The sequence below is a fragment of the Calliphora vicina genome, chromosome 4, assembly GCF_958450345.1.
Source record: "Calliphora vicina chromosome 4, idCalVici1.1, whole genome shotgun sequence".
Taxonomy (NCBI): Eukaryota; Metazoa; Arthropoda; class Insecta; order Diptera; family Calliphoridae; genus Calliphora; species Calliphora vicina.
The window spans coordinates 28,592,328-28,611,612 of record NC_088783.1 but is presented as its reverse complement, the minus strand read 5'-3'; positions in this window follow the sequence as shown (position 1 = coordinate 28,611,612).

Here is a 19,285-nt window from a genome sequence, read left to right as displayed (position 1 = left end):
GCACCAGCAGAAAGAGAAATAACTGTATAATAATTTTATAAATATTAGAAAAAAAACATCTCTAATATTTGGGGAATTCAAATTGCAACACTTAAATATTTCTTTATTTTATTTTGTTCTTCGTTTGAAAACAAACAAAAAACTTACATAAAAAGAGCAGGTGTATGGATTTGTAATACCACTATTATGTTATGAGAAAAAACAAAGCATCTTAGAGTTTTATTTTGATATAATCATAAAAAATCACTTGATATTATTCCAAGTGAAATTTTGTAATGTTTAATCAAATCACAGGCGTGTCAAGTGATTTAAATAAGAGGGGAAATGATTTAATATAATAAAATTAGATTTTATATTGACAATGTTCCCAATTCAACTGCAGTCGGATATAAGGTCCAGCTTATTGTCATGGTTCCCATGATACCAGCTAAGTAGGTTTGCCCTTATTTTGCACTTTTTCATTGCTCCCAAATGATAAACTCTTTCAGCCACAGTTTTTTGTGTATAAGTTTATAATCAAAACAATTGCATTTTTACTTTAATTAAAGTTCATACTAATTCTCGTCTTCGTCGGGTTCAAGACTGCAGACACATTCGAATCCGAAGGTATACCTTCGTACAAAATATATTCAATTTAATGTTCATTGACTACACGCGGCATCCTTGCAATATAACTTAATATTATGTAGAGAAAGACTTATAAAACCTATTTCAGCAACAGTGGTTAGTAATCTAACCACCTTATTTATTATGTTATTTATCAAAGAATATAGTATAAAATAATACTTTGTTAGCACAAGAAAACCCAAAGAAGCACTAAATAATAAAGTAACACTGAATTTGATGAACAATAAACACTCTGACTTTTTTTATTGAATGCGGGAATACCCCTTAGAAAAACTGCGGTTTACAATATTTTCAAATTAATATATTAATCTAACCAGAGTAACCTGACAGCAAAGGTTTACAAGAAAAATTTAAACGATGACTTAAAATAATGTAATTGTTTAGCAAAATTCCAAGAGATGTCACTAAAAATTGTTTAAAGACTGTAGAAAAGGTGGTTAGAAAAGTGACCACTAAACCGGAAAGAGTTAAATACTAAAAATTTGATCGAAAGCATCTAACGTTTAGAGGTAGCACACATTTCTTTGAATTTTCGAGTCTTGGGTCGAAGCTTATAATTTGATACCAAAAATAATAATTTGATACCAAAAAAAATAATAAAATTTCATGCATATGTGTTTCGAATCCCATTTTTTTTTTTAAATGATAAATTCCAAATTTTTTTTTTCGATTCTAAGAATTTACAAGCAAAAGTGCCGAATCTTGTATCCCCATTATCAATGTGTGAGAATAAAATATTTGTCTGATATAGGGGTAAATGGCGGTAGGGCCTGTTATTGACCAATCCTCACAAATGTTTGTAGAAACATTTTGGTTCAAATAAATTTAGTTTATGGTCAATCACGACTTTAATTATTGCCAGACAATTATGAATGATCTAGTCATTTTCTGAAGGCGGATTTTCGCCAAATAATTAAAAATAATGACGGTCTTTTTTTGGGAAAATTCTCTAATTAATGTAGTTCAACGCATATAATCACGCGGATTTTGAGCTCATTTAGCTGTAGAGCAAAAACGGTAGAATATATTGCAAATCTGATTTCACCAGTCAATTTTGCAGCAAAAATAAATACAATGGATGTTTTATAAACTCTTAAAGATCCGAAAATTCACGTCTAGACTTCTAACAGTTTTGACGCAAGGTATTAAAATTAATTTTGAACAATTTTTGAAATAAAAATTTAATTTTATTTTATCAAATTTTCTTTTTTATATTTTAAAATGATTAAAAATTTTTCTTTGTGAAAAAAATTCGGTTACAAAATATTTTTTCCGATTTTTACGCATTGTAGGTCCGATTTAATAAAGCGATATATACGTCGTGACAAAGGCCTTTGAAATATATATCATTAGATATCCATATTGTCTATATCAATGAATTATTAATCCAGATATAGATCATAAATCGATAAAAAATCGAGGTTGTTCTGATTTTTTCTTTATATCTCAGACATTTGAAGGCGAATATATTGATGGATGAACCATGTATGTAAGTGATTTGGGGGCTATGGAAAGTTGATTTCATCATACAGATGAACATGGCTATGTCGAGTCCAATATCTAAAACCATATAGAATATATATGCTTTGAGGGATCCCAAATGTAAAAATTACTAACATAAAAAACTAAAGTGCAATATTTTCTTTATAGACAAAATAAGCACATTTATGCACAATTCAGCAAATTTTTTTTTTTTTAAATAAAACTTGTAAAATATGCCAAAGGTTACTTTTCAAGAATTTTGCTTGAAAAACTTGCCCTGATGATAAGAATGAGACTCTGTCAAAGTCTATAGATTCCAATCCATAAAAGGAATAGTATTGATTAATCCGTTAAATGTTAAATGAAGTTTGGATAAATAAAAAACGTCCGGTTGACACAGATGTCGCTGAGTTGATAATATTTGGCCGTATGTGACTCTCTTCCGAAAATTCGACAAAGAAACATTGTCTTTAATTGTCTTGAGAATTTAATGTATACTTCAAATATAGTACAGCTACCTGGCTGATTCGCTAAGTAAATCTCTCGCGCAACTGATGACAAGATAAGCTAACCTCTGTACATTGTTTAGTATATATTGTCACGTTTTTACCTTTTAAAAGTGGTGGTTTATTCATTTTTGATTGCAAATAAAATCAGTTTAGTAGTTTACAATTTGTAACAATTCTTTATTTATTCAAATGTACAACAACAATATTAAAAGTCACTCAGTGTTTTTATACATGTTTAGATATTCGCAGAAATATACACTTTTTATAATGTACAAGTATACACTGGCAGTGCAGTTGATGTCTTTATTTAGCAATGTTTTAAATTAGACTCACTCACTACTGCAACCGATGGTAGTCTGTATAACCTATTTATACAGACTACCATCTTCATCTGAGTAGCCTAGATTGTTCTTAACGGTCAAAACTCGTATATTTGAATTCTAGAACTTTCGATGTTAATGTTAGTAGCATAGAGAACTATATACAGTGGTGGCCAGGAATTTAAGACAAAAATTGTTTGCTAAATTCCACGTGATTGTCAATTATTTTTTCAAATATTTCCACAAATATGTATGCATGAGGACTGTTTTAACACACAAGTGTATTTTATTCGACTGTGTCAATTCATACATATTTACCACGAACACACAATTTTTCTACAACTTGACCAAACAATTTTGTTTTTAAATAAACACATTTTCTCACATTTATATCATTATATTTTTATTATTGTAAAATATTCGGACCAAATTTCGTATTTTTAGTTCCATTAGTTTCGGTCATATCATGTTATTAACAGCGAATGTTCGCTGAGGTGGGTCAACGTATTTCCACATATCTTTGTCCATATATGTTTTACCGATTTTTCCAAACATTTTTCAGAAACTAGAAACATTAATAATAAATTTCATACCCTTAGAGGTCCTTTTATTTTTCTCTATCGCACTTAAAATTCAGTTGATGAAAAAAAATCAAGTATTTGTCTTAAATTGGTGGCCACCACTGTAGTTACCTATCTAGAGCTAAAAACCTATATCTGTTGTCAAAAACATAATAAATGAGAATGTATTGCATGTATTTTGTTTTTGTATCACCCGTATGTGTGAAAAGAGAGTAATTTTTTACCCTCTCCTTCCGTTCTATGCGTTTATTCTATGGTTAGCTATTGCAAATTCGTAACAATATTATCTATTACATGTAAATGTAAAACCCAGCTCATTATATTATAAGCTAGTCTTTTTATGAAAGCGACTATGCCAAAATTACACTAAGATCCATTATATATTTTAAAAACCTCTGAATTTCGAAGCCTTATATACTTATTCTGGTTAAGAGTAACAATTCGGTCAATTTATCATCAGACCATTTTCATGGTTCAAGTAAGTAGTTCATTTACCGCAGATTCATAAGTTCCCTTATCGTGAAAAGAATGTGTTTCTGCTAAGGAAAATAATATCCAAATCAGGCACAGACTATTTTAAAGATTTCATAATTTTAAATAAATAAAACCCTGTAGTTGATGAACAGACGCTCCTGTTAGAAAAATGGCAGTTTATATAAGTTCTTGAAATATTCTTAGATATCAGTAGCATACGGAAATGCAAAGAAAAAAAACAATACATATCTAAGGACTCACCAACCACATGGCATGTCTAACACTTGGCAGTCAGTATCAATCTCTAGAGTCAAACACTCAGACTCGTATGAAAAATGCATTCATTGTTTTCCATGTGGTAAGAAAAAATTCACCAGTAAATCCATGTAAGTGGAAGGTGTCTTCTTGGCATTTTGATGATTTTTTTTATTTTAGTTTTTTTTCAGATTCTTGTGATTGTAGTTTATCTTGTGGTTTAAGTGAATATTTAGATGTGTGTGTCTGTTTTAAGTTGCCAACATACAATATAGAAGAAGACAAAAACATATTACACATATTAGACGAGCGGCTCTGATGTCATTTAGACTGGCATGAGGCAAACAATTTCAACAAAAATTCTAAAGCTAAATTTTGGCTAAATGATGCTTTAAATTTCAATTTGTTTTGCATAAGAAAAATAGATTTTTCCCTGTCTGCATTTTATTGCAAACATCATCAATTTGTGGCCAAAATGATGGTGTTTTTACAATGATTTGCCAAAATTTCCAAGAAACCAAATCCTGCTGTTTTGAGTTGTGTTTTTTTCTTAATACTTATAATTTGAATTTAAACATTTTGTTACACACTGGTATTCCCCTAATCGATTATGAAAAAATCTTTGTTCTAGCGCTCTCTTTTTACATTTTGATTTGAGGTTGCATTTTGTTTTTCTATACGAAGTAAACTCATCAATTTATTGTTTATTTATTTGGGATTTGCTATATTTTTCTATGTTGGAGCCACATTTAACTAGTCTCCTGGTGCTTGTTTAGAAAATTTATGTTTTCTTTAAATCCTTTTGCCGCTTGCATTGTGTCCTTTAGCTTCTGTATGTATATTTGATTTTGTTGCCAAAGACTGCAAAGTTTTTGTGGACATTTTTATTGAACTTTGCGGTTTGTTGTTTTGAATTGTTGATATTACTGCCACTGTTGTGTTGTGTTGTTTTGTTTTGTATTTAGTTTGTTGTCTTTAGTAATCCATAGAAAAAATAAGAAATATTGCAGTATTTTTGCTTTATAAATTTTGTATTTGAAAAGTGATTTGAAGCATATATCAAATTGATCGATTACTTTGACAATAAATTTCAAATGTCCTTTATGTATGTTAAACTAAAACACTTGAAGAAATACATGCAGCCAGTAATAGGTTTTTGATTTGGCAAACAACACAAGAGGCTCCTCGAGTTAAGCTTTTTTAATATTTTTTTTTGGAACCAAATATTTAAGGCAAGGATTTTTGTTTCAGTTTAAATGCTCCAACAAAGGCTCTATCGTGCAGAGATCGGAGATGTAATTGATTTCCTTCAATTGCTACTAGAGCATTAGTCCTGATATTCATAAGTGAAAGGCAAAATAGTTATAAAAACAAATAGATATAAAGCAAGTGGCTAACGTAGATCATCGGTTTGTCCTCTCTTCAAAAGCCGCCGAAAATTCGACCATAAATACTCATCAGCCTCTTATCCATATTAATTTGTCATAATAGTATCATTGTAAAGCCACATATTGAATTATCACATACAAATGATATAAATTCATCTCCTATACGCGTTGTAGCTTATCTATAAAATGTTTAAGAATTAAAAAATTGATAGAATTGTTCCAAAAATATGGGAACTAAACACTTATTTTTTTCATTTCCCCCCACTGTGTAATCGTTGGTTGCTAATCACAAAGGATCTATCCAAACTTAGGAATTCCCGAAGTCGTAGGGCACAGTGGGGCAGAATAAAAGTTTATTGGAAATAAATCTGGCATTTCTAAACGGTTGAGTTGATGGGGATAAAATTTAACCCAAGCGTAGCCAAGGTGTATGGACTTGAAATTTTTTTTGTAAGGCCAAAAACAAAACAAGTTAGTTCGGAATAAAATTTTGATACTAATTTTAGTTTTAGAAACTCAATAAATATGTAATATGTAATAAAATCTTTATTGAAGTTTTCAACGTTTTTCAAATTTGTCATTCTAAATAACAAAATGTAAAAATACTTGTCAAACGGTCAAAGGGAATTCCGCAATTCCTAAAAATTGGAGGGAAAATCCCAAAAATGGTGTTATTTACAATTTTGCCCACAGGATCCACATTTCCTTTGTGGTTTGAAAAATGCTTTGGAAATAAATAGAGAACACATTAAAGTTTCCAAAGCTGCTTTCCGTTTTCAAATCCCAGCTTTGGAATTTTAGAACATGTGGCCAAAATTGGAAGTTTTGATAAAAAAAATAGGTCAATTTCTGAAGGACGTAGGGGTAACATAGTCGAAAAATAGGACATGTTTTTTATATCAAAATTTTCTTCGTAAAAATACCTTACAGAAAAACATAAAATTCTTTTATGTTTTTAAGAAAAGTTTTTTTTTTAAATAAAAAAGATTTATGTCACCTTTTCGCCCAAAAAACAACAAAAATCTACTATTTTTGAAATTTTTTAATTGAAAATTGTTTATTTTTGTATCCAAATTGATATTGCTCTGAAAGCTTTTGTATATTATTAGTAATTTATTTGTCTAACTAACAAAAAAAAATCGAGTCCATTTGGTCCATAAGTACGCCCTATATTTTTAATAAAGTGGACAAAGGTAAGGCAAAATTTTAAAATTTCTGTTTTGAAATGCCTATAACTCGGATTATTAGACATAAATAGCATGTTCCAAAAGAGATGAATAGCATGTTCCAAAAATATAAACATCTTTGAAATCGGATGGGAAACCAAAAAATGGCAAGTGTTTAAAAATTGTATATGTCAAAGGTGCCTTACTTTGAGCCCCCATACCGCCGTTGCTGGAGAATTGGTAGGATACATTTTAATAACTTAATCTCGAATACTCCTTGGTTACGCTCATGTCAAATTTTATCCCTGTCGGACCAGCCGTTTAGAAATGCCGGATTTATTTAAAAAAAAAAATCGATTTTGCACCACTGCACGGTGGTAAATTCCGGCCAAAAATGTTTCTTTTTGTTTTTTTAATTTTGATGGTAAATTTTTCTTAACAGAATATACAATATCATTATTATTTTGGCGATAAAGTAACTATATGGTTATTTATAGGGCTGTAAAGGCAAATGTTTTTTATTGTCATTTTAATATTAGAAAAAAGTGATTTTTTTACTTTTGAATCGAAGTAGCCTGTGCTTTTTTCTTTAAAGTTCTTTTTATAAATTAGCACATGTTTTTATAACAAACTTAGCAGTTAACCTTTCCACGTAGTTATTACGGAGTTTTTGCGTGTTCTTTATATATAAACGTGAAGTGATTAGGAACTAGTTTTAAATCTATAGAAACTAAATTTAAAAAAAAGTTTGAAAGACCATAACAAATTAAAAGGGGCTGTTAGAGGTTAAGTGTAAATTACATATAATACTATAAAGTATCAAGAGTAATTACTATAAATTTCAGCTGCAATTATCTGCCATTCCAATAACTAGAACGATTTCAGTGCCTTCATATTTTGCACATTTTTTTTAGTTATTTTTTGGTCAATTTCAAAATTATGTAAGTTTGAGAGTTATTTATGTCTATGCTGATTTGGCCAAACCATATATTTGTATGTCGAAATTTTTTGAATGGATCATTTATGTTATTTTTAATTGTAAACCTAATTGAAGCCATTTACAAAAATTACATAAATTTTTCGATACTTTTATAATGTCAATATTTATTTGGCCAACTCTTGTATGTAATTTATAAAATTTTTTGCGATGGATCAAGTGTGTTGATCTTAAATGTACACCAAGTTTCAGGCATTTCATGTAAACGCCTGAAAATTGCCCTAATTTTTCAGATAATTTCAAAACGTCCATGATTTGTTTGGCTAAATCCGAAATTTGAATGACCAATTTTTTTTTTTTGATTACATATTTTATTCTTTATCTTTGGACTAAATTTCAGCCACTTACATGCAATTTTGTTGATACTTTTGATTTGAATATCGAAATATTTATCGATCGATCGGTTATGTTATTATTAAGAAGAAATAAAGAAGTTATGGATTTTTGGCCGGAATTGTCCACCGTGCACTGTGTAGGGGTAATCTGACGTATTGTGGGTATTTGATGTCAAGTGTAGCTAAATTTGTAATGGTTTCGAGGCTGATTCGCAGATTGCAGCTCTCTCTCTCACAAATGAGATGAAGACAGGCTAGCCTTTGCACTTGATTTAATATGGCGAAATGTGTCTTTGTATCCACCGCCCTCCACCAAACAAGTCCGTTCTAGTTAAGATTTAGTCTCATAATCGCAGTCTACTTTTTTAGGAAAGCCTCTAGTCGAAGATCACGATAAGATCCTTGATTTCTTTTGAAAATGTCAGAGTGATGTCTCTGAAGGTGGTAGTATGAATTCCAAAATCTTATATCTTTTGGAAAAAAGTAGGAATTCTGTCATTGTTGGTTTTATCATCAAACCGATTTCCTGATTTAAATTGAGTAAATGGTTCCAGTAAATGGTTTTTTTTTACCAGTAAATTATGGTAAACATCCATAAGTTTGGAAAATGTTTCAAACAGATTCCATACATTCATCATCCTTACAATACGGATAGTCAGTTTCCATAAGTTTTTCAAAAATTACTTTCAGTAATGCTACCTTCCCGTTTCATCAGCAATCCTGTACCAACGTACCAAGCTCTTGTATATGTGTACAAAGTTAAGTTCTTTTTCATCTAAGTATTAAACCAGCAATATATTTTTATTTTCAATAAATATGCAATTAAAAATTGTTCTGAATAAATTTTATACTTTGGGCACAGAGATATCATGCTCCACTTGTAAATGTATTTCTTCAAAACATCTAACGTCACTCTTGGCTTTGATGAAGCGCTAAGAATCGATAGATCTTAGCGATAGATCCGTTAGATCCTGCAAAAAATACTTCTCATTGTCGCAGCCCAAGTCCATGTTAATACAGGGCAAATACAGAGGAGAAAAAAGGACTGCTCATTGTCGCAATTCTAGTAACTGAGAGAGCAGAGTAAAGACAGAGGAGATGTGTTTCCGTTTTCTCCTCTTCTTCTCCACAGCTTCTGCAGAAGTAATTAGAAGGAATATTCAGTATCCTAGCATAAACTTCGTGTAAACACGGCTATCAGAACCCGTAGCCAGTCCTTTTGGAGCCCGTTCAATAACTTCGACTTGTGGTAGTCGTAAACGGGTGTTTCGATAATGTAGTCCATTTGGTCTGAGCAGACCCATAATGTTCACATGTGCCTTACATCATGAAATCAAAACACCAACCAAATAATTGATTTCGAGAGGCAGCATTTGCCAGTTCGTCCCAGATAACGGTTACACTTTTTCATAGCTTGTAGATGAAGTTCTGGACAATGTGGATATAACACAGCGTTAAAACAAATATATTAATATTGACATAAAATGCTTTGCAAATATTATATTTTTAATCTAAATAAAGCACTACCATATTTAAAAGGACTCATAATTTTATGTCAAATTTGGTATATGGGCATTTGTTTTTAGCAACTTGTACGAGATTTTACATGGTCCCAACGATAATAATTTCTTAAAAAAATTATATAAATTCACCTCGCACTTTTTCGCAGCTAAATTTTTTACCATATGTAGTCTGTAATATGGCCTTGATATTGGTAAAAAAATTAGGACTGCATCTCACAGCATTAGTAACTGGCAACCTTCCGAAAATTCAAAAAGTAAAAAAAATAAAATTCTATAAGAATATGGCCATTGGTTATCACAAATAGCGGAAAATATATTTCTATTTTTCTGATTTACCAAGCTTCATATTCCATCTACATAAAAAAAGTAAAAATACAACTTAAAGAAAACCTTGTACTATCCAGCTTAATAACAACTTTGAAACCAATTCTTCATAAAAAAAATTTCTGAAAAATTTTTTACATTTAAATAGTTGTCAATACCAAACCACTGAAGTTATTAATAAATGTTAAATACTTTTAAGTACAGCAACAACTATAGATTGAAACTACATAACAATAAATCAAATATGAAAAAGTTTTTTTTTTTATTTTGCGCCACTAAATTGTTGATTTCTCCCACAGTGCGGTACCCAGAATAACTGTTAGAATGTCTTGTAATCTCATATTGTCCACAACCAGGTTTCAATACCAATATGGATGTAGTGTAGATATCAAAGAAAGATTTAATTGCTGGTTTACGTCAGTATAAATTCGAATATTTTGAAGTACCTTAGCCAGTGTAGATCCCTTTTGATGACCGAAATCTCAGCCTAGATAACTCTGCATTGATTATTAGACTGTAGAAGATCCCCTTTGAAAATTGGGTCCCTAATTGGAGGTGCTGTATACATGTAAATAGACAATTTTCTTTAGCAATTTGTTTGATTTCCTAATTTATAACTTAAGCAAAATAATGGTACAAGGATAACTAAATCAAATAAATGCTCACTAAATTATCTCAAAGTTTTTAAAATTTCCGATTTGAGAGAGAGCTTTAAAAAAGTCAGTTATAATCGATAAAGATTAGAATTTTAAAATCTAATTTTTGCTTGAATTTAATTGCTTAAAGCAATGTTTAGTTCGTTTGTTTTTTGCTTCATAAAAGTGTACACTTAAACAATATTTTATAATGAACACATGCATTTAAATTATTTTAATGTTTCAATGAAATCTGAAACGTATTTCTCTCAGTGTAAAAATCAAATGTGTGTATAGGTTATACTATACATAAATTACATTACAACAAACATAACTTTTAATACATTTTCTCTTTTTTTACTTCCACTCCGTTCATTTCATTTTCGACTCCAACGAACGAAGAATGTGTCACGTTAAGGGAATTTCATTATTTTTCTACTTTGCTCCGAAATAAATGATCGTTGCCACAAAATCTGGCATAGACCAATAGTTGGACAAAATAAGCAAACAAAAAAAAAAACATAAAAACAAATAATAGAACTCAATTCCAAAGGATGTTAAAGAGTTTGAGTGAGGACATGAGTATTATTTCTATATAGAAAACTCTCCATCCAACCAACATGTTTTAAATCAGTGTATTTGGCTAGTGAACGTAGAAAAATATGAAGAAAACTTGTGCTGATGCGTGACCAAGATGAATGTTTGCAATGAACTTGAAAATGAGTTATGAGTACGCCTGGCTTGAGTTTAATTTTTTCTTTTTAATATTGATGAACGAAACAGCAAAAAACGGCAACCTATTAAACTTTACTTTAACATGTCTGTGCATACAGTGGCAAGGATGCGTATGATGAATAGTTTGTTTGGCTGTTTCTATTGGGAACCAAACAGAACACTTTTTTTTGGATTTTCTTTATTGAAGCATTGCAAAGAAGTAGTACCAAATGTAAAACTAATCTGCTCTTGAAAACGCACTTGTCAATAATGTTGGGTTATGTTATTTGCTATTTTTGGTTTACGGTTGGCGTAGGAGGAGGAAGAGGAGTGAGAGCATGGCATGATTTGGGAGCTTTGCATGAATGCTTCCAAAAGATTCATGATAAAGTTTGTTTATAAATATTTTTCGTTTTCTGTTAAATTTCCGTTGCCACAGGAACATATTTTCATATTTTTGCTCTGGATGTGTTGTAAAAGTGTTAATTCGTTTTTGATGGAATATTATTAAATTCCATCAACAACGAATTAACACGAATTAACGCAACAACGAATTAACAAAGAAAAATCTGGTACAAATTACATAAATCTTATAAACCACAATGTCAATTTATGTTGACTTGGAATAAACTTTCCTTCATGATTGTTTTGCTTAGAATTTGAAGTTTGATATTTAAATGTCATCGGTAATTTCCCTGTCTTGGTACGAATCTACGCCCTGACAGACAGAAACTGCGCCTTGATGAAATCCAAGGATAGTAGATGCTTTCAAGTTTTGTTTAGGTTTTATTAGCAGCTTTCCGAAGCATAGATTTCTTCTGACCAATTATATCGCACCCTTCGTCCTATGTTTCATGAGCAGCGTAACTCTTTAGCTATCTTGTTATTTTAATGAAGGTGTAGATCTTACTCAAATCACCCTTAGAGTATCAGGTTTTGCCAATAAGTATTTGTTGATCAAACGTTCTGCATCTTAAGTCACAAAATACCGGACAATGGTAGATAATACGTTCTATTGTCTTCTTGGTCGTCCTTGCAACTACAACTAAAGTGGTTGCTCAGGTGGAATCTAGGAAAATTTATCACATAACGTGTTCTCTACATTTCTATATTTGGCACAGTTTGTCTAGTCTTCCTTCTTTATTTAACAGTGAGATGAAGATTGTGTGAAATTACTTACTTGGTCCTTGTGAGAGGTTTGCAATAGCACAATCGAGCTTATGCAAGTCTAGGGTTGTGCGGAAAATCGCAATGGCGTTCGTCATTCATAAACGTTGTTGTGGATCAGGTTTTACTGATGTATTTTCAGCAAGATCTTTGACAAGATCAATCTACAATCTGGTGTAGGAAGAGGAGTAGGGGAATTGCGAGTGTCTTCACGACATCTATGTAAACCAATCTGTGTCTAGTGTCTCTGAATGAATAGTGGACATTTTAGGATAATGCTAATATGGTTTCCTGAACATGTTAACAGCCATCCTAACTTTATAGCTGATGAATTGCCCTGATGGACGTTGAGGCCATTTTCTCTTCCGTGGAAGGGAAAAAGTTTCTAACAGAAACTTTTTGGTCTTGCTCAGATTAGGTGATCCAATGAAACCACATGCGCTTTGCCTAGTCGACACGATCAGTATATGATGCCGACTGAAGGAATTTATTTATTGGATACCACCAGATACTGGTATTGGAGCTGCTAGAAGAGTGACTGCCCACTGATCCTAACCTAATCTTGCTACCCAGGGTATCACAATGTTTCCCAGTGTATAGTGTACATCAGAGTGGCATAAATTCAATATACTGGACGGTGAAAGAGAATTAAGCTTATTACAAGAGTCAGTTAATTGTACTGCAAATGGCTAGACCTGAATCGGAGAATCGGGTTGCTGGAAACCTAAAGCTGATAAGATTTTAATTCAGACTCGCAGTTGACCAGAGACTTACCTGGTCCCTTCGGAGAGCACTTAGTGGCAGTGGTTTAAAACCCAAAGCGGATAGAAGATTGTTTGTTAAATGGGTAATTTTTGGGCTCGTGGCAAATTTCGGACAACCAAAAATATGTTGTTGACGAAACAACAGAGCTAATAGCGATTGCAATTATCTCAGTGCTAAAGAAATGTATTGGGAGGTTCTGTTCTTGGCCTGATTGTTATTGGGCATTGGCACTTAGTCGAGCTCAATTGTGTGTGAAACCATACACGTTGACTTATATCGGCTGGGGTTACTTGAAGTTGGAAATCACATGACATGGATGAGATAGCACTAGGGTATTCATTCGACTAATGATCGTTCGATTAATCGAATAATTTCTTACGAATAATTATTCGAACAATTTAAAAATGGCCATTTTCGAATAACGAATAATTCGAACAATTTTATGTAGAATAATCGAATAAAACGAATAAATGTTCATATATATTTAAATTTATTAAATTGCTTAAAATTTTTCATAATTTCAAATTTAAAAAAGTAATAATGACTCACAAAAATTGTATTGTTTCTGAAATTCGACAAATAACTAAAGACAAAGGGACTTTCGATCACTATATATGAGTGTTCCGATAGCTCCTTCTATAAATATATAAATATTACTGCAAGAAGTTACAATTCTAAAAACAAATCTTTCAACATTTTTAACTTAGGACTTGAAGCAATGAAAATAAAAGGTACGGAATAAAATATTGGTTATTTAGCTGGCGAAATATTAGAAGAATCGCAATTAATAATCAAAATATTAACTTAGATTAATGTGATGGAGAATGTGATTTTGAAACGGTCATCGAAAGTGATATTGAGGATGACATTTATAATGATTACATTAAAATAGATGAAGGCGATGATCAGGATACACTTAGAAATGTGACTACATCACTACAACAAATACAACAATACAAAAACAACAGGTACTTTGTTTTTGTTAAAAAGTAGGTGAACTGTCAAATTTGCCTGTTGTTGTTTTTGCTTTTGGGTTTGTTGTATTTTTCGCCACAACAACCACAAGTGAATTGACAGTTCAAACTGAATAAAAAAAATAATCAGCTGTTTCATCGCAGTCACCTTTTTTAGTGTGCCCTGGCTATGATCTTAAAATAAGTGTTGCAAAATATTTAGTAAATCGAATGATAAACACAAATATTGCAAACTAACGTTTTGTTGCAAGAAAAGCATGGAGTTTGTCTTATACATGATTTTGAACATCGTTGAACATCTTTGTCTAACATGGTAATAAACTTTTTGCGTATTTGTAAATGCGTCAATCATGCACTGCCTGACTTCAAATTAGCCACGTTCACTGACAATGATATCAAACTTTGATCACGTTATTAAGCAAAGATTCGGCAACGTTGATAGAGCTTGATGTATAATACAATTTGTTATAAATAATTTAGAAAAAGTGAATAACTCATTTACTACAGAATTGGTTACTCATTTGAAAACTGAATTAATGAACGACATAAACAAGTTCTTAATACGTTTATATTGTATTCAGGATCATGTCCAATTAACTCAAATTTTTTAAAGCATAGCTCCAAAACGGAAACTAATGGGTTTGCTACTCAATTGTTTTGTAGATTGTTCGGGAGTTAATATGATCAAAATATTTCTGTTGAAAATTTAATGATGGACTTTGTTTTCGAATGTTTTTTAACATTATCAATACTTGAATTGTTAACTTTAACGTTATTTTTTGTTTTTCTTTAACAATAAAATATTAAAAAACCGACATCAAAACTTCATTCTTTACTTTTTAAAAAAATTTAAATTATTCGAATAATTCGATTAATTTTAAACGTGTGATCGAATTATTCGAACAAGTTAAAATCTCTTATTCGAATTATTCGTTTTATTCGAACAAGAGAAAAATCGAATAATTCGAATACCCTAGATAGCACCAGCTCTTTAGCATGGTGCTTATACATTTATCCATGCAGTCATAGTACAAAGAGTTGCATATTTTTTTTCTTGGTTCAGCACTCAATGGATGACCCCTGCTCATGCAAAGCATTGTGTTGCAACTAGGAAAATAGATTATGGGAGGGAGTTAAGAGGGAGTAGCGTTTGTGGACATTCAATTTGAACTTTCCTAAATTGAAAGTGATAGGAAAGACTTCATTGGAACGAGTTTTCCCTATAGTGCCTTGTGTGGTCCACTGGCCAATCGACCACAAAAGGGATGTTTTTTTTCGATGAAAAATGCGTATTACGTGAAATTCTGCTGGTTTCAGGAACTAATTCCCTAATTTTATCCGATTGTGGATAGAAAAGCGAAAAATAGACCACCAGCGAATCAATAGAATTCATGTACGTGGTCGCGAAGCTCCAAAATAGACTTTGAAGCACCGACCCATACATGGCAGTTGTATTCCATTTCCGGTCATATATAAGTGGTGTGAATAGTGAGATCAGATGAACTGAAGTAATTCCTACACCGAGATACTAGAATGTTTCTTTCGACACTTGAAAAATGTGTTTAAACCAGCGGATATCAGATTATATTCTCATGCCCAGAGCGTCTGATTCCTCAATATTTACCCCACCCATAAATACAGATGAACGTTCATTCTTGTGTAAACATGTAAAACTGAGTCTTGCGAGCGTTGAAAGCGACCATATTCGCATGACCCCATGTGGAGATTGTCACAAGGTCCCGATTAAGGAAATCATTCATGTTGCGCTTCATTTTCCCAATAACCGACAGGCTTGGTCTGTAACTAAATGAATATGAATCGCAATTGCTGCTGTCATCTGCAAAACAATAGATATGGTTGAAAGTATGACGTAGAAAGTCGTTTCGAAAAATAAGGGATGAAGTAGGTGAATGAACGGAGCCTTGCGTAACCCCTGAATTTAGCTTATACTCGATCTCTGAAAAACTTTGATATAAATCGAGCGGATTTATCTTGAACTTGTTTAATGAAATCCCATCTATAACAACTCGCATAGTGCGATCTCTGATAAAGCTTGAAATAAATCGAGAGAAGTTATTACCGACACCAAATGAAATTACTTTTGATAAAAGAGCAGCATGCCGCACTCTATATATCCAGGGTTAAGACCATCGAGAGGTTAGGCCATCTGGTCACATCTAGGTATTGTTTTTACTTTTTAAAGAAGAATTCATTCTCTTTATGTATTGAATGCACAAAACCTTGTAAAATCTTTTACTCTTCTTTCCTGCACTTGTGTACTTTTTTTTTTGTAAAATAAGAGGGCTAGAAGTTGTTTAGTTTTGTTTTTTTTTTTAACAGTCTGAATGACAATTCAAGCAATAAATACGGAAGTTTTTGCTTGATTTTCTATACTTCTCTAATTTAGCAATGGTTTCTAAACAATCTGCTACTATTTGTTTGTTTGTTTATTTTGTGTTTGTTGGTTGTTTGGTTTGTTTTATCGTTTCGTTTCGTTTGCAATTTATCATTTGGGAAAATATTCTATTGAAAATATTATTTTGAAGAGATTTTTTTTTCTGCATACACTGAAATTAGTACTTATTATTGTAAAGTACTTGAACAAGGGCTGGGGATAGATATTTAACATAGAAAGTAAACAGTTTTGCACTTATAACAAAATTTTCAATCAAGCTCAGTTACCGTGAAACCAGAATTTGTATAAATGGTTAGAAAACAAAAATAAAAACAAACTAAAATGAACTTTAGATAATAAACAAGAGTTGGAGATACAATAATTAAGAGTTCTAAAGCAGAGGTGGGAAATCTTTTGCATATCAAAACTTTTAAATATAAAACAAAAATAATGTACCTACATATATCTCAATGCTGGTATTAAAAATTTAAACTGATCCTGACATTTGTTAGTAAAATCTATTTTAAACTTTTATTTGGTAGATAATAATAACTCATAAACTTCATTTCTCATAAAAATGCAAAACATCTATTCTTTTTTGCTCATTTCTTTTATTCAGCAATTTAAAAATGTGTCTTCATAATTGCTGATTACTCCTACTGCCTACTGTTGCAAACCAATACAATAATTTCCAACAATTCCTTAAAGTCTGTCCATGATGCATTTATGTGCATTTGTTCTAGGAATTGGAAAATTGTATTCTGCTGCTGCTTTTTCTCTTACTTCTTTTTTTTTCATTTGCCTGCAATCGTTACAAAAACCAATTATGAAGTGATAAACAGATCTGTCTATAACGCATTGTACTCTTGCATTGGAAGTTCGAGTACGAGTATTTTACCAAACCATTCAATATTTTATAAGTAAGTACTACTACGTGTACATATGTCTGTGCATTTAGCTTGCTTAAACTTGGGTACAGGAAATGGGAGAAAGCGGTGGGCAGAATGAGCTAGTGTGTGTCGGTGAACCAGAAATTTCTGAGTTTATTAATGCATTTTGTGTTGGTTACATCAATTGAATAGTTTGTTGCTTTGGAAAGTATTTTCAAAGGATGTAAGGTTTACTAAGTTTGTTATTGAGTTTGAAACGAATCGTTAGAGATTTCTTTTTAAAAAATGTCGATCAGTCTTCAATAAAAATCTTTATCGATCATTTTGTATAATAAACTTTGCCTATTAATTGTCTATATAGAAAATATTCGATCAGAAAACTTTGTCAATCAATTTTCTATTTAGAAAACTTTGTCGACCTCTTTTCTGAATATAAAACTTTGTCGATCAGTTCTCTATATATAAAACGATAACGATAAGATTTCAGTTAACAATTTTGTCGATCAGTTTTCTCCAAAAAATTTTGTCGATCAGTTTTCTAATAGAAAACTTTGTCCATTTTTATTATTTTTTATCGATAATTTCTTTATAAAAACATTGTCGATCAATTTTATATAAAGAACTCTGTCCATTATTGTTCTCTTGAAAACTTCTTTTTCAGTTTCCTCTAGAAGACTTTGTCGATCAGTGTTCTAACGACAACATGATCAGCTTTCTCTAGAACAATAACTTTGTCGATAAATTTTCTCTAGAATTTTTGATGATCAGTTTCCTCTAGAAAACTTTCCATACGAAACTGATAGAAAACTAGATCAGTAGATCAGTTTTCTATAGAAAACTAGATCAGTAGATCAGTTTTCTATAGAAAACTAGATCAGTAAATCAGTTTTCTATAGAATACTAGATCAGTAGATCAGTTTTCTATGGAAAACTAGATCAGTAGATCAGTTTTCTATAGAAAATTAGATCAGTAGATCAGTTTTCTATAGAATAATAGATCAGTAGATTAGTTTTCTATAGAATAATAGATCAGTTTTCTACAGAATACTAGATCAGTAGATCAGTTTTCTATAGAATAATAGATCAGTAGATTAGTTTTCTATAGAATAATAGATCAGTAGATTAGTTTTCTACAGAATACTAGATCAGTAGATCAGTTTTCTATGGAAAACTAGATCAGATCTCTATAGAAAACTTTGGCGATCAGTTTTCTATAAAAAACTTTGGCGATCAGTTTTCTATAGAAAACTTTGGCGATCAGTTTTCTCTAAAAAAAACTTTTGCGATCAGTTTTCTCTAAAAACAACTTTTGCCATCAATTTTCTCTAGAAAACTTTGTCGATCAATGTTCTTAACCAAACTTTGTTGATCAGTTTTCTCTAGAAAACTTTGTCGATTTGTGTTTCTGAGGGAAACTTTGTCGATCCGTGTCTTAAATGAAAACTATCAGTTTTTATATAAAACTTTACCAGTTTATGAAAAATAGTGTGCTTCAAAACCGCCTAAACTCAATATTACACTCTAACACAAAGTGTTTTGTTGTTATTGTGGTAGTTGTTTCTAATGTTATTTGTGTATTAATGTATGTGTGTATGAATGAATGTTATTCCTGTTTTATCCTTGCACTTTATCTATAAACACTACAAGGGTTTTGTGAAGTGTTTCTGTTAGTATTGAATGTTAACTTCGATTTTAGTTTGTATAACTGATTTTTGCAATATGCTAAATAAACCAACAACAGTGGAACAAATACCAACAAATTCT